This window comes from Phalangium opilio, unplaced genomic scaffold (assembly GCF_054372755.1).
Source record: "Phalangium opilio isolate 3A_F unplaced genomic scaffold, DU_Popi_V2 ptg000505l_1, whole genome shotgun sequence".
Classification (NCBI taxonomy): Eukaryota; Metazoa; Arthropoda; class Arachnida; order Opiliones; family Phalangiidae; genus Phalangium; species Phalangium opilio.
In genome coordinates, this window is record NW_028324239.1 from 3,733,830 (window position 1) to 3,749,973 (window position 16,144).

General features: G+C 47.7%; 1 non-coding gene across 1 annotated transcript; it reads left to right on the forward strand.

The window, feature by feature from the left end:
• The first annotated feature begins 3,793 nt into the window (after window positions 1-3,793).
• Window positions 3,794-3,866, forward strand: TRNAT-GGU (transfer RNA threonine (anticodon GGU)). Its single transcript has one exon. It is a non-coding gene; the product is annotated as a tRNA-Thr (tRNA).
• Window positions 3,867-16,144: the final 12,278 nt, after the last annotated feature.

The following is a 16,144-nucleotide window of genomic DNA, read 5'->3' on the forward strand; positions in this document are numbered from 1 at the left end:
GGCTGTTAACCAATAGGTTGGTGGTTCGAGCCCACCCGGGAGCGGTGTTATGGGATCTCAAATGTAACGTAAAAAGTCAGAGTTTTTCCACAATACCTGACGAACATTTAATTTTTGGGCTTCCGTGGCGCATTTTTTAGCGCGTTCAGCTGTTAACCGAAAGGTTGGTGGTTCGAGCCCACCCGGGAGAGGTGTTGTGGGGTCTCAAATGTAACGTAAAAAGTCAGAGTTTTTCCACAATACCTGACGAACATTTAATTTTTGGGCTTCCGTGGCGCATTTTTTAGCGCGTTCAGCTGTTAACCGAAAGGTTGGTGGTTCGAGCCCACCCGGGAGAGGTGTTCTGGGGTCTCAGATGTAGCGTGAAAAGTCATAACTTTTCCACAATATATGAGAACCATTCAATTTCTGAGCTTCCGTGGCTCAATGGTTAGCGCGTTAGGCTGTTAACCAATAGGTTGGTGGTTCGAGCCCACCCGGGAGCGGTGGTATGGGATCTCAAATGTAACGTAAAAAGTCAGAGTTTTTCCACAATACCTGACGAACATTTAACTTTTGGGCTTCCGTGGCGCAATGGTTAGCGCGTTCAGCTGTTAACCGAAAGGTTGGTGGTTCGAGCCCACCCGGGAGCGGTGTTATGGGATCTCAAATGTAACGTAAAAAGTCAGAGTTTTTCCACAATACCTGACAACAATTCAATTTCTGAGCTTCCGTGGCTCAATGGTTAGCGCGTTCAGCTGTTAACCGAAAGGTTGGTGGTTCGAGCCCGCCCGGGAGAGGTGTTGTGGGGTCTCAAATGTAACGTAAAAAGTCAGAGTTTTTCCGCAAAACCTGACGAACATTTAATTTTTGGGCTTCCGTGGCGCATTTTTTAGCGCGTTCAGCTGTTAACCGAAAGGTTGGTGCTTCGAGCCCACCCGGGAGAGGTGTTGTGGGGTCTCAGATGTAGCGTGAAAAGTCATAACTTTTCCACAATACCTGACAACCATTTAATTTCTGAGCTTCCGTGGCTCAATGGTTAGCGCGCTCGGCTGTTAACCAATAGGTTGGTGGTTCGAGCCCACCCGCTAGCGGTGTTATGGGATCTCAAATGTAACGTAAAAAGTCAGAGTTTTTCCACAATACCTGACGAACATTTAATTTTTGGGCTTCCGTGGCGCAATGGTTAGCGCGTTCGGCTGTTAACCGAAAGGTTGGTGGTTCGAGCCCACCCGGGAGCGGTGTTGTGAAGTCTCGAATGTTACGTAAAAAGGCAAAGTTTTTACACAATACCTGACGAACATTTATTTTTTGGGCTTCCGTGGCGCAATGGTTAGCGCGTTCGGCTGTTAACCGAAAGGTTGGCGGTTCGAGCCCACCCGGGAGAGGTGTTGTGGGGTCTCAGATGTAGCGTGAAAAGTCATAACTTTTCCACAATACCTGACAACCATTTAATTTCTGAGCTTCCGTGGCGCAATGGTTAGCGCGTTCGGCTGTTAACCGAAACGTTGGTGGTTCGAGCCCACCCGGGAGCGGTGTTATGGGATCTCAAATGTAACGTAAAACGTCAGAGTTTTTCCACAATACCTAACGAACATTTAATTTTTGGGCTTCCGTGGCGCAATGGTTAGCGCATTCAGCTGTTAACCGAAAGGTTGGTGGTTCGAGCCCACCCGGAAGCGGTGTTATGGGATCTCAAATGTAACGTAAAAAGTCAGAGTTTTTCCACAATACCTGACAACAATTCAATTTCTGAGCTTCCGTGGCTCAATGGTTAGCGCGTTCAGCTGTTAACCGAAAGGTTGGTGGTTCGAGCCCGCCCGGGAGAGGTGTTGTGGGGTCTCAAATGTAACGTAAAAAGTCAGAGTTTTTCCACAATACCTGACGAACATTTAATTTTTGGGCTTCCGTGGCGCATTTTTTAGCGCGTTCAGCTGTTAACCGAAAGGTTGGTGCTTCGAGCCCACCCGGGAGAGGTGTTGTGGGGTCTCAGATGTAGCCTGAAAAGTCATAATTTTCCACAATACCTGACAACCATTTAATTTCTGAGCTTCCGTGGCTCAATGGTTAGCGCGCTCGGCTGTTAACCAATAGGTTGGTGGTTCGAACCCACCCGGTAGTGGTGTTATGGGATCTCAAATGTAACGTAAAAAGTCGGAGTTTTTCCACAATACCTGACAACCATTCAATTTCCGAGCTTCCGTGGCGCAATGGTTAGTGCGTTCGGGTGTTAACCGAAAGGCTGGTGGTTCGAGTCCACCCGGGAGTGGTGTTGTGAAGTCTCAAATGTAACGTAAAAAGGCAAAGTTTTTCCACAATACCTGACGAACATTTATTTTTTGGGCTTCCGTGGCGCAATGGTTAGCGTGTTCGGCTGTTAACCGAAAGGTTGGTGGTTCGAGCCCACCCGGAAGCGGTGTTATGGGATCTCAAATGTAACGTAAAAAGTCAGAGTTTTTCCACAATACCTGACAACCATTCAATTTCCGAGCTTCCGTGGCGCAATGGTTAGCGTGTTCGGCTGTTAACCGAAAGGTTGGTGGTTCGAGCCCACCCGGGAGCGGCGTTATGGGATCTCAAATGTAACGTAAAAAGTCAGAGTTTTTCCACAATACCTAACGAACATTTAATTTTTGGGCTTCCGTGGCGCAATGGTTAGCGCATTCAGCTGTTAACCGAAAGGCTGGTGGTTCGAGCCCACCCGGAAGCGGTGTTGTGGGGTCTCAGATGTAGCGTGAAAAGTCATAACTTTTCCACAATACCTGACAACCATTTAATTTCTGAGCTTCCGTGGCTCAATGGTTAGCGCGCTCGGCTGTTAACCGAAAGGTTGGTGGTTCGAACCCACCCGGTAGTGGTGTTATGGGATCTCAAATGTAACGTAAAAAGTCAAGAGTTTTTCCACAATACCTGACGAACATTTAATTTTTGGGCTTCCGTGGCGCAATGGTTAGTGCGTTCGGGTGTTAACCGAAAGGCTGGTGGTTCGAGCCCACCCGGGAGTGGTGTTGTGAAGTCTCAAATGTAACGTAAAAAGGCAAAGTTTTTCCACAATACCTGACGAACATTTATTTTTTGGGCTTCCGTGGCGCAATGGTTAGCGTGTTCGGCTGTTAACCGAAAGGTTGGTGGTTCGAGCCCACCCGGGAGCGGCGTTATGGGATCTCAAATGTAACGTAAAAAGTCAGAGTTTTTCCACAATACCTAACGAACATTTAATTTTTGGGCTTCCGTGGCGCAATGGTTAGCGCATTCAGCTGTTAACCGAAAGGCTGGTGGTTCGAGCCCACCCGGAAGCGGTGTTATGGGATCTCAAATGTAACGTAAAAAGTCAGAGTTTTTCCACAATACCTGACAACCATTCAATTTCCGAGCTTCCGTGGCTCAATGGTTAGCGCGTTCAGCTGTTAACCGAAAGGTTGGTGGTTCGAGCCCACCCGGGAGAGGTGTTGTGGGGTCTCAGATGTAGCGTGAAAAGTCATAACTTTTCCACAATACCTGACAACCATTTAATTTCTGAGCTTCCGTGGCTCAATGGTTAGCGCGCTCGGCTGTTAACCAATAGGTTGGTGGTTCGAGCCCACCCGGTAGCGGTGTTATGGGATCTCAAATGTAACGTAAAAAGTCAGAGTTTTTCCACAATACCTGACGAACATTTAATTTTTGGGCTTCCGTGGCGCAATGGTTAGCGCGTTCGGCTGTTAACCGAAAGGTTGGTGGTTCGAGCCCACCCGGGAGCGGTGTTGTGAAGTCTCGAATGTTACGTAAAAAGGCAAAGTTTTTCCACAATACCTGACGAACATTTATTTTTTGGGCTTCCGTGGCGCAATGGTTAGCGCGTTCGGCTGGTAACCGAAAGGTTGGTGGTTCGAGCCCACCCGGGAGCGGTGTTATGGGATCTCAAATGTAACGTAAAAAGTCAGAGTTTTTCCACAATACCTGACGAACATTTAATTTTTGGGCTTCCGTGGCGCATTTTTTAGCGCGTTCAGCTGTTAACCGAAAGGTTGGTGGTTCGAGCCCACCCGGGAGAGGTGTTGTGGGGTCTCAAATGTAACGTAAAAAGTCAGAGTTTTTCCACAATACCTGACGAACATTTAATTTTTGGGCTTCCGTGGCGCATTTTTTAGCGCGTTCAGCTGTTAACCGAAAGGTTGGTGGTTCGAGCCCACCCGGGAGAGGTGTTCTGGGGTCTCAGATGTAGCGTGAAAAGTCATAACTTTTCCACAATATATGAGAACCATTCAATTTCTGAGCTTCCGTGGCTCAATGGTTAGCGCGTTAGGCTGTTAACCAATAGGTTGGTGGTTCGAGCCCACCCGGGAGCGGTGGTATGGGATCTCAAATGTAACGTAAAAAGTCAGAGTTTTTCCACAATACCTGACGAACATTTAACTTTTGGGCTTCCGTGGCGCAATGGTTAGCGCGTTCAGCTGTTAACCGAAAGGTTGGTGGTTCGAGCCCACCCGGGAGCGGTGTTATGGGATCTCAAATGTAACGTAAAAAGTCAGAGTTTTTCCACAATACCTGACAACAATTCAATTTCTGAGCTTCCGTGGCTCAATGGTTAGCGCGTTCAGCTGTTAACCGAAAGGTTGGTGGTTCGAGCCCGCCCGGGAGAGGTGTTGTGGGGTCTCAAATGTAACGTAAAAAGTCAGAGTTTTTCCGCAAAACCTGACGAACATTTAATTTTTGGGCTTCCGTGGCGCATTTTTTAGCGCGTTCAGCTGTTAACCGAAAGGTTGGTGCTTCGAGCCCACCCGGGAGAGGTGTTGTGGGGTCTCAGATGTAGCGTGAAAAGTCATAACTTTTCCACAATACCTGACAACCATTTAATTTCTGAGCTTCCGTGGCTCAATGGTTAGCGCGCTCGGCTGTTAACCAATAGGTTGGTGGTTCGAGCCCACCCGCTAGCGGTGTTATGGGATCTCAAATGTAACGTAAAAAGTCAGAGTTTTTCCACAATACCTGACGAACATTTAATTTTTGGGCTTCCGTGGCGCAATGGTTAGCGCGTTCGGCTGTTAACCGAAAGGTTGGTGGTTCGAGCCCACCCGGGAGCGGTGTTGTGAAGTCTCGAATGTTACGTAAAAAGGCAAAGTTTTTACACAATACCTGACGAACATTTATTTTTTGGGCTTCCGTGGCGCAATGGTTAGCGCGTTCGGCTGTTAACCGAAAGGTTGGCGGTTCGAGCCCACCCGGGAGAGGTGTTGTGGGGTCTCAGATGTAGCGTGAAAAGTCATAACTTTTCCACAATACCTGACAACCATTTAATTTCTGAGCTTCCGTGGCGCAATGGTTAGCGCGTTCGGCTGTTAACCGAAACGTTGGTGGTTCGAGCCCACCCGGGAGCGGTGTTATGGGATCTCAAATGTAACGTAAAAAGTCAGAGTTTTTCCACAATACCTAACGAACATTTAATTTTTGGGCTTCCGTGGCGCAATGGTTAGCGCATTCAGCTGTTAACCGAAAGGTTGGTGGTTCGAGCCCACCCGGAAGCGGTGTTATGGGATCTCAAATGTAACGTAAAAAGTCAGAGTTTTTCCACAATACCTGACAACAATTCAATTTCTGAGCTTCCGTGGCTCAATGGTTAGCGCGTTCAGCTGTTAACCGAAAGGTTGGTGGTTCGAGCCCGCCCGGGAGAGGTGTTGTGGGGTCTCAAATGTAACGTAAAAAGTCAGAGTTTTTCCACAATACCTGACGAACATTTAATTTTTGGGCTTCCGTGGCGCATTTTTTAGCGCGTTCAGCTGTTAACCGAAAGGTTGGTGCTTCGAGCCCACCCGGGAGAGGTGTTGTGGGGTCTCAGATGTAGCGTGAAAAGTCATAATTTTCCACAATACCTGACAACCATTTAATTTCTGAGCTTCCGTGGCTCAATGGTTAGCGCGCTCGGCTGTTAACCAATAGGTTGGTGGTTCGAACCCACCCGGTAGTGGTGTTATGGGATCTCAAATGTAACGTAAAAAGTCAGAGTTTTTCCACAATACCTGACAACCATTCAATTTCCGAGCTTCCGTGGCGCAATGGTTAGTGCGTTCGGGTGTTAACCGAAAGGCTGGTGGTTCGAGTCCACCCGGGAGTGGTGTTGTGAAGTCTCAAATGTAACGTAAAAAGGCAAAGTTTTTCCACAATACCTGACGAACATTTATTTTTTGGGCTTCCGTGGCGCAATGGTTAGCGTGTTCGGCTGTTAACCGAAAGGTTGGTGGTTCGAGCCCACCCGGAAGCGGTGTTATGGGATCTCAAATGTAACGTAAAAAGTCAGAGTTTTTCCACAATACCTGACAACCATTCAATTTCCGAGCTTCCGTGGCGCAATGGTTAGCGTGTTCGGCTGTTAACCGAAAGGTTGGTGGTTCGAGCCCACCCGGGAGCGGCGTTATGGGATCTCAAATGTAACGTAAAAAGTCAGAGTTTTTCCACAATACCTAACGAACATTTAATTTTTGGGCTTCCGTGGCGCAATGGTTAGCGCATTCAGCTGTTAACCGAAAGGCTGGTGGTTCGAGCCCACCCGGAAGCGGTGTTGTGGGGTCTCAGATGTAGCGTGAAAAGTCATAACTTTTCCACAATACCTGACAACCATTTAATTTCTGAGCTTCCGTGGCTCAATGGTTAGCGCGCTCGGCTTTTAACCGAAAGGTTGGTGGTTCGAACCCACCCGGTAGTGGTGTTATGGGATCTCAAATGTAACGTAAAAAGTCAAGAGTTTTTCCACAATACCTGACGAACATTTAATTTTTGGGCTTCCGTGGCGCAATGGTTAGTGCGTTCGGGTGTTAACCGAAAGGCTGGTGGTTCGAGCCCACCCGGGAGTGGTGTTGTGAAGTCTCAAATGTAACGTAAAAAGGCAAAGTTTTTCCACAATACCTGACGAACATTTATTTTTTGGGCTTCCGTGGCGCAATGGTTAGCGTGTTCGGCTGTTAACCGAAAGGTTGGTGGTTCGAGCCCACCCGGGAGCGGCGTTATGGGATCTCAAATGTAACGTAAAAAGTCAGAGTTTTTCCACAATACCTAACGAACATTTAATTTTTGGGCTTCCGTGGCGCAATGGTTAGCGCATTCAGCTGTTAACCGAAAGGCTGGTGGTTCGAGCCCACCCGGAAGCGGTGTTATGGGATCTCAAATGTAACGTAAAAAGTCAGAGTTTTTCCACAATACCTGACAACCATTCAATTTCCGAGCTTCCGTGGCTCAATGGTTAGCGCGTTCAGCTGTTAACCGAAAGGTTGGTGGTTCGAGCCCACCCGGGAGAGGTGTTGTGGGGTCTCAGATGTAGCGTGAAAAGTCATAACTTTTCCACAATACCTGACAACCATTTAATTTCTGAGCTTCCGTGGCTCAATGGTTAGCGCGCTCGGCTGTTAACCAATAGGTTGGTGGTTCGAGCCCACCCGGTAGCGGTGTTATGGGATCTCAAATGTAACGTAAAAAGTCAGAGTTTTTCCACAATACCTGACGAACATTTAATTTTTGGGCTTCCGTGGCGCAATGGTTAGCGCGTTCGGCTGTTAACCGAAAGGTTGGTGGTTCGAGCCCACCCGGGAGCGGTGTTGTGAAGTCTCGAATGTTACGTAAAAAGGCAAAGTTTTTCCACAATACCTGACGAACATTTATTTTTTGGGCTTCCGTGGCGCAATGGTTAGCGCGTTCGGCAGTTAACCGAAAGGTTGGTGGTTCGAGCCCACCCGGGAGAGGTGTTGTGGGGTCTCAGATGTAGCGTGAAAAGTCATAACTTTTCCACAATACCTGACAACCATTTAATTTCTGAGCTTCCGTGGCGCAATGGTTAGCGCGTTCGGCTGTTAACCGAAAGGTTGGTGGTTCGAGCCCACCCGGGAGCGGTGTTATGGGATCTCAAATGTAACGTAAAAAGTCAGAGTTTTTCCACAATACCTAACGAACATTTAATTTTTGGGCTTCCGTGGCGCAATGGTTAGCGCATTCAGCTGTTAACCGAAAGGTTGGTGGTTCGAGCCCACCCGGAAGCGGTGTTATGGGATCTCAAATGTAACGTAAAAAGTCAGAGTTTTTCCACAATACCTGACAACAATTCAATTTCTGAGCTTCCGTGGCTCAATGGTTAGCGCGTTCAGCTGTTAACCGAAAGGTTGGTGGTTCGAGCCCGCCCGGGAGAGGTGTTGTGGGGTCTCAAATGTAACGTAAAAAGTCAGAGTTTTTCCACAATACCTGACGAACATTTAATTTTTGGGCTTCCGTGGCGCATTTTTTAGCGCGTTCAGCTGTTAACCGAAAGGTTGGTGGTTCGAGCCCACCCGGGAGAGGTGTTGTGGGGTCTCAGATGTAGCGTGAAAAGTCATAACTTTTCCACAATACCTGACAACCATTTAATTTCTGATCTTCCGTGGCTCAATGGTTAGCGCGCTCGGCTGTTAACCAATAGGTTGGTGGTTCGAGCCCACCCAGTAGCGGTGTTATGGGATCTCAAATGTAACTAAAAAGTCAAGAGTTTTTCCACAATACCTGACGGACATTTAATTTTTGGGCTTCCGTGGCGCAATGGTTAGTGCGTTCGGCTGTTAACCGAAAGGCTGGTGGTTCGAGCCCACCCGGGAGTGGTGTTGTGAAGTCTCAAATGTAACGTAAAAAGGCAAAGTTTTTCCACAATACCTGACGAACATTTATTTTTTGGGCTTCCGTGGCGCAATGGTTAGCGTGTTCGGCTGTTAACCGAAAGGTTGGTGGTTCGAGCCCACCCGGGAGCGGCGTTATGGGATCTCAAATGTAACGTAAAAAGTCAGAGTTTTTCCACAATACCTGACAACAATTCAATTTCTGAGCTTCCGTGGCTCAATGGTTAGCGCGTTCAGCTGTTAACCGAAAGGTTGGTGGTTCGAGCCCGCCCGGGAGAGGTGTTGTGGGGTCTCAAATGTAACGTAAAAAGTCAGAGTTTTTCCACAATACCTGACGAACATTTAATTTTTGGGCTTCCGTGGCGCATTTTTTAGCGCGTTCAGCTGTTAACCGAAAGGTTGGTGCTTCGAGCCCACCCGGGAGAGGTGTTGTGGGGTCTCAGATGTAGCGTGAAAAGTCATAACTTTTCCACAATACCTGACAACCATTTAATTTCTGAGCTTCCGTGGCTCAATGGTTAGCGCGCTCGGCTGTTAACCAATAGGTTGGTGGTTCGAGCCCACCCGGTAGCGGTGTTATGGGATCTCAAATGTAACTAAAAAGTCAAGAGTTTTTCCACAATACCTGACGGACATTTAATTTTTGGGCTTCCGTGGCGCAATGGTTAGTGCGTTCGGCTGTTAACCGAAAGGCTGGTGGTTCGAGCCCACCCGGGAGTGGTGTTGTGAAGTCTCAAATGTAACGTAAAAAGGCAAAGTTTTTCCACAATACCTGACGAACATTTATTTTTTGGGCTTCCGTGGCGCAATGGTTAGCGTGTTCGGCTGTTAACCGAAAGGTTGGTGGTTCGAGCCCACCCGGGAGCGGCGTTATGGGATCTCAAATGTAACGTAAAAAGTCAGAGTTTTTCCACAATACCTGACAACAATTCAATTTCTGAGCTTCCGTGGCTCAATGGTTAGCGCGTTCAGCTGTTAACCGAAAGGTTGGTGGTTCGAGCCCGCCCGGGAGAGGTGTTGTGGGGTCTCAAATGTAACGTAAAAAGTCAGAGTTTTTCCACAATACCTGACGAACATTTAATTTTTGGGCTTCCGTGGCGCATTTTTTAGCGAGTTCAGCTGTTAACCGAAAGGTTGGTGCTTCGAGCCCACCCGGGAGAGGTGTTGTGGGGTCTCAGATGTAGCGTGAAAAGTCATAACTTTTCCACAATACCTGACAACCATTTAATTTCTGAGCTTCCGTGGCTCAATGGTTAGCGCGCTCGGCTGTTAACCAATAGGTTGGTGGTTCGAACCCACCCGGTAGTGGTGTTATGGGATCTCAAATGTAACGTAAAAAGTCAAGAGTTTTTCCACAATACCTGACGAACATTTAATTTTTGGGCTTCCGTGGCGCAATGGTTAGTGCGTTCGGGTGTTAACCGAAAGGCTGGTGGTTCGAGCCCACCCGGGAGTGGTGTTGTGAAGTCTCAAATGTAACGTAAAAAGGCAAAGTTTTTCCACAATACCTGACGAACATTTATTTTTTGGGCTTCCGTGGCGCAATGGTTAGCGTGTTCGGCTGTTAACTGAAAGGTTGGTGGTTCAAGCCCACCCGGGAGCGGCGTTATGGGATCTCAAATGTAACGTAAAAAGTCAGAGTTTTTCCACAATACCTAACGAACATTTAATTTTTGGGCTTCCGTGGCGCAATGGTTAGCGCATTCAGCTGTTAACCGAAAGGCTGGTGGTTCGAGCCCACCCGGAAGCGGTGTTATGGGATCTCAAATGTAACGTAAAAAGTCAGAGTTTTTCCACAATACCTGACGAACATTTAATTTTTGGGCTTCCGTGGCGCAATGGTTAGCGCGTTCGGCTGTTAACCGAAAGGTTGGTGGTTCGAGCCCACCCGGGAGCGGTGTTGTGAAGTCTCGAATGTTACGTAAAAAGGCAAAGTTTTTCCACAATACCTGACGAACATTTATTTTTTGGGCTTCCGTGGCGCAATGGTTAGCGCGTTCGGCTGTTAACCGAAAGGTTGGTGGTTCGAGCCCACCCGGGAGAGGTGTTGTGGGGTCTCAGATGTAGCGTGAAAAGTCATAACTTTTCCACAATACCTGACAACCATTTAATTTCTGAGCTTCCGTGGCGCAATGGTTAGCGCGTTCGGCTGTTAACCGAAAGGTTGGTGGTTCGAGCCCACCCGGGAGCGGTGTTATGGGATCTCAAATGTAACGTAAAAAGTCAGAGTTTTTCCACAATACCTAACGAACATTTAATTTTTGGGCTTCCGTGGCGCAATGGTTAGCGCATTCAGCTGTTAACCGAAAGGTTGGTGGTTCGAGCCCACCCGGAAGCGGTGTTATGGGATCTCAAATGTAACGTAAAAAGTCAGAGTTTTTCCACAATACCTGACAACAATTCAATTTCTGAACTTCCGTGGCTCAATGGTTAGCGCGTTCAGCTGTTAACCGAAAGGTTGGTGGTTCGAGCCCGCCCGGGAGAGGTGTTGTGGGGTCTCAAATGTAACGTAAAAAGTCAGAGTTTTTCCACAATACCTGACGAACATTTAATTTTTGGGCTTCCGTGGCGCATTTTTTAGCGCGTTCAGCTGTTAACCGAAAGGTTGGTGGTTCGAGCCCACCCGGGAGAGGTGTTGTGGGGTCTCAGATGTAGCGTGAAAAGTCATAACTTTTCCACAATACCTGACAACCATTTAATTTCTGATCTTCCGTGGCTCAATGGTTAGCGCGCTCGGCTGTTAACCAATAGGTTGGTGGTTCGAGCCCACCCAGTAGCGGTGTTATGGGATCTCAAATGTAACTAAAAAGTCAAGAGTTTTTCCACAATACCTGACGGACATTTAATTTTTGGGCTTCCGTGGCGCAATGGTTAGTGCGTTCGGCTGTTAACCGAAAGGCTGGTGGTTCGACCCCACCCGGGAGTGGTGTTGTGAAGTCTCAAATGTAACGTAAAAAGGCAAAGTTTTTCCACAATACCTGACGAACATTTATTTTTTGGGCTTCCGTGGCGCAATGGTTAGCGTGTTCGGCTGTTAACCGAAAGGTTGGTGGTTCGAGCCCACCCGGGAGCGGCGTTATGGGATCTCAAATGTAACGTAAAAAGTCAGAGTTTTTCCACAATACCTGACAACAATTCAATTTCTGAGCTTCCGTGGCTCAATGGTTAGCGTGTTCGGCTGTTAACCGAAAGGTTGGTGGTTCGAGCCCACCCGGAAGCGGTGTTATGGGATCTCAAATGTAACGTAAAAAGTCAGAGTTTTTCCACAATACCTGACAACAATTCAATTTCTGAGCTTCCGTGGCTCAATGGTTAGCGCGTTCAGCTGTTAACCGAAAGGTTGGTGGTTCGAGCACGCCCGGGAGAGGTGTTGTGGGGTCTCAAATGTAACGTAAAAAGTCAGAGTTTTTCCACAATACCTGACGAACATTTAATTTTTGGGCTTCCGTGGCGCATTTTTTAGCGCGTTCAGCTGTTAACCGAAAGGTTGGTGCTTCGAGCCCACCCGGGAGAGGTGTTGTGGGGTCTCAGATGTAGCGTGAAAAGTCATAACTTTTCCACAATACCTGACAACCATTTAATTTCTGAGCTTCCGTGGCTCAATGGTTAGCGCGCTCGGCTGTTAACCAATAGGTTGGTGGTTCGAACCCACCCGGTAGTGGTGTTATGGGATCTCAAATGTAACGTAAAAAGTCAAGAGTTTTTCCACAATACCTGACGAACATTTAATTTTTGGGCTTCCGTGGCGCAATGGTTAGTGCGTTCGGGTGTTAACCGAAAGGCTGGTGGTTCGAGCCCACCCGGGAGTGGTGTTGTGAAGTCTCAAATGTAACGTAAAAAGGCAAAGTTTTTCCACAATACCTGACGAACATTTATTTTTTGGGCTTCCGTGGCGCAATGGTTAGCGTGTTCGGCTGTTAACCGAAAGGTTGGTGGTTCGAGCCCACCCGGGAGCGGCGTTATGGGATCTCAAATGTAACGTAAAAAGTCAGAGTTTTTCCACAATACCTAACGAACATTTAATTTTTGGGCTTCCGTGGCGCAATGGTTAGCGCATTCAGCTGTTAACCGAAAGGCTGGTGGCTCGAGCCCACCCGGAAGCGGTGTTATGGGATCTCAAATGTAACGTAAAAAGTCAGAGTTTTTCCACAATACCTGACAACCATTCAATTTCCGAGCTTCCGTGGCTCAATGGTTAGCGCGTTCAGCTGTTAACCGAAAGGTTGGTGGTTCGAGCCCACCCGGGAGAGGTGTTGTGGGGTCTCAGATGTAGCGTGAAAAGTCATAACTTTTCCACAATACCTGACAACCATTTAATTTCTGAGCTTCCGTGGCTTAATGGTTAGCGCGCTCGGCTGTTAACCAATAGGTTGGTGGTTCGAGCCCACCCGGTAGCGGTGTTATGGGATCTCAAATGTAACGTAAAAAGTCAGAGTTTTTCCACAATACCTGACGAACATTTAATTTTTGGGCTTCCGTGGCGCAATGGTTAGCGCGTTCGGCTGTTAACCGAAAGGTTGGTGGTTCGAGCCCACCCGGGAGCGGTGTTGTGAAGTCTCGAATGTTACGTAAAAAGGCAAAGTTTTTCCACAATACCTGACGAACATTTATTTTTTGGGCTTCCGTGGCGCAATGGTTAGCGCGTTCGGCTGTTAACCGAAAGGTTGGTGGTTCGAGCCCACCCGGGAGAGGTGTTGTGGGGTCTCAGATGTAGCGTGAAAAGTCATAACTTTTCCACAATACCTGACAACCATTTAATTTCTGAGCTTCCGTGGCGCAATGGTTAGCGCGTTCGGCTGTTAACCGAAAGGTTGGTGGTTCGAGCCCACCCGGGAGCGGTGTTATGGGATCTCAAATGTAACGTAAAAAGTCAGAGTTTTTCCACAATACCTAACGAACATTTAATTTTTGGGCTTCCGTGGCGCAATGGTTAGCGCATTCAGCTGTTAACCGAAAGGTTGGTGGTTCGAGCCCACCCGGAAGCGGTGTTATGGGATCTCAAATGTAACGTAAAAAGTCAGAGTTTTTCCACAATACCTGACAACAATTCAATTTCTGAGCTTCCGTGGCTCAATGGTTAGCGCGTTCAGCTGTTAACCGAAAGGTTGGTGGTTCGAGCCCGCCCGGGAGAGGTGTTGTGGGGTCTCAAATGTAACGTAAAAAGTCAGAGTTTTTCCACAATACCTGACAACAATTCAATTTCTGAGCTTCCGTGGTTCAATGGTTAGCGCGTTCAGCTGTTAACCGAAAGGTTGGTGGTTCGAGCCCGCCCGGGAGAGGTGTTGTGGGGTCTCAAATGTAACGTAAAAACTCAGAGTTTTTCCACAATACCTGACGAACATTTAATTTTTGGGCTTCCGTGGCGCATTTTTTAGCGCGTTCAGCTGTTAACCGAAAGGTTGGTGGTTCGAGCCCACCCGGGAGAGGTGTTGTGGGGTCTCAGATGTAGCGTGAAAAGTCATAACTTTTCCACAATACCTGACAACCATTTAATTTCTGATCTTCCGTGGCTCAATGGTTAGCGCGCTCGGCTGTTAACCAATAGGTTGGTGGTTCGAGCCCACCCAGTAGCGGTGTTATGGGATCTCAAATGTAACTAAAAAGTCAAGAGTTTTTCCACAATACCTGACGAACATTTAATTTTTGGGCTTCCGTGGCGCAATGGTTAGTGCGTTCGGCTGTTAACCGAAAGGCTGGTGGTTCGAGCCCACCCGGGAGTGGTGTTGTGAAGTCTCAAATGTAACCTAAAAAGGCAAAGTTTTTCCACAATACCTGACGAACATTTATTTTTTGGGCTTCCGTGGCGCAATGGTTAGCGTGTTCGGCTGTTAACCGAAAGGTTGGTGGTTCGAGCCCACCCGGGAGCGGCGTTATGGGATCTCAAATGTAACGTAAAAAGTCAGAGTTTTTCCACAATACCTGACGAACATTTAATTTTTGGGCTTCCGTGGCGCATTTTTTAGCGCGTTCAGTTGTTAACCGAAAGGTTGGTGGCTCGAGCCCACCCGGGAGAGGTGTTGTGGGGTCTCAGATGTAGCGTGAAAAGTCATAACTTTTCCACAATACCTGACAACCATTTAATTTCTGATCTTCCCTGGCTCAATGGTTAGCGCGCTCGGCTGTTAACCAATAGGTTGGTGGTTCGAGCCCACCCAGTAGCGGTGTTATGGGATCTCAAATGTAACGTAAAAAGTCAAGAGTTTTTCCACAATACCTGACGAACATTTAATTTTTGGGCTTCCGTGGCGCAATGGTTAGTGCGTTCGGCTGTTAACCGAAAGGCTGGTGGTTCGAGCCCACCCGGGAGTGTTGTTGTGAAGTCTCAAATGTAACGTAAAAAGGCAAAGTTTTTCCACAATACCTGACGAACATTTATTTTTTGGGCTTCCGTGGCGCAATGGTTAGCGTGTTCGGCTGTTAACCGAAAGGTTGGTGGTTCGAGCCCACCCGGGAGCGGCGTTATGGGATCTCAAATGTAACGTAAAAAGTCAGAGTTTTTCCACAATACCTAACGAACATTTAATTTTCGGGCTTCCGTGGCGCAATGGTTAGCGCAATCAGCTGTTAACCGAAAGGTTGTTGGTTCGAGCCCACCCGGAAGCGGTGTTTTGGGATCTCAAATGTAAGGTAAAAAGTCAGAGTTTTTCCACAATACCTGACAACCATTCAATTTCTGAGCTTCCGTGGCTCAATGGTTAGCGCGTTCAGCTGTTAACCGAAAGGTTGGTGGTTCGAGCCCACCCAGGAGAGGTGTTGTGGGGTCTCAAATGTAACGTAAAAAGTCAGAGTTTTTCCACAATACCTGACGAACATTTAATTTTTGGGCTTCCGTGGCGCAATGGTTAGCGCGTTCAGCTGTTAACCGAAAGGTTGGTGGTTCGAGCCCACCCGGGAGCGGTGTTGTGAAGTCTCAAATATAACGTAAAAAGGCAAAGTTTTTCCACAATACCTGACGAACATTTATTTTTTGGGCTTCCGTGGCGCAATGGTTAGCGTGTTCGGCTGTTAACCGAAAGGTTGGTGGTTCGAGCCCTTCCGGGAGCGGCGTTATGGGATCTCAAATGTAACGTAAAAAGTCAGAGTTTTTCCACAATACCTAACGAACATTTAATTTTTGGGCTTCCGTGGCGCAATGGTTAGCGCATTCAGCTGTTAACCGAAAGGTTGGTGGTTCGAGCCCACCCGGGAGAGGTGTTGTGGGGTCTCAAAAGTAACGTAAAAAGTCAGAGTTTTTCCACAATACCTGACGAACATTTAATTTTTGGGCTTCCGTGGCGCATTTCTTACCGCGTTCAGCTGTTAACCGAAAGGTTGGTGGTTCGAGCCCACCCGGGAGCGGCGTTATGGGATCTCAAATGTAACGTAAAAAGTCAGAGTTTTTCCACAATACCTAACGAACATTTAATTTTTGGGCTTCCGTGGCGCAATGGTTAGCGCAATCAGCTGTTAACCGAAAGGTTGTTGGTTCGAGCCCACCCGGAAGCGGTGTTTTGGGATCTCAAATGTAAGGTAAAAAGTCAGAGTTTTTCCACAATACCTGACGAACATTTAATTTTTGG